This window comes from Apaloderma vittatum, unplaced genomic scaffold, assembly GCF_000703405.1.
Source record: "Apaloderma vittatum isolate BGI_N311 unplaced genomic scaffold, ASM70340v1 scaffold20277, whole genome shotgun sequence".
In the NCBI taxonomy this organism is placed as follows: domain Eukaryota; kingdom Metazoa; phylum Chordata; class Aves; order Trogoniformes; family Trogonidae; genus Apaloderma; species Apaloderma vittatum.
Window position 1 is genome coordinate 21,507 of NW_009725920.1, and position 259 is coordinate 21,765.

Genomic DNA, 259 nt, shown 5'->3' on the forward strand with positions numbered 1-259 from the left:
ATATCTATATCAGCACAGTTCTCTGTGCTAGTAGAGAATTCAGCATCTTTAGAAGTTCAACATGTGCAAAATTCAACCACATTTTGAAGAAAATTCCAGTTTAAAATGTTATATGTAATTTCACGAACGACAGGCCAACAATCTACAGACCAACCTCAAACAGAGCTGTACAAAGTCTGCTTCAAACCTCCCCACATCCCCACGAAAAGGCACTAAAGTGGTTTAAGCGTGCAAATGGCTTCTTAGAAGAAAGATCGTG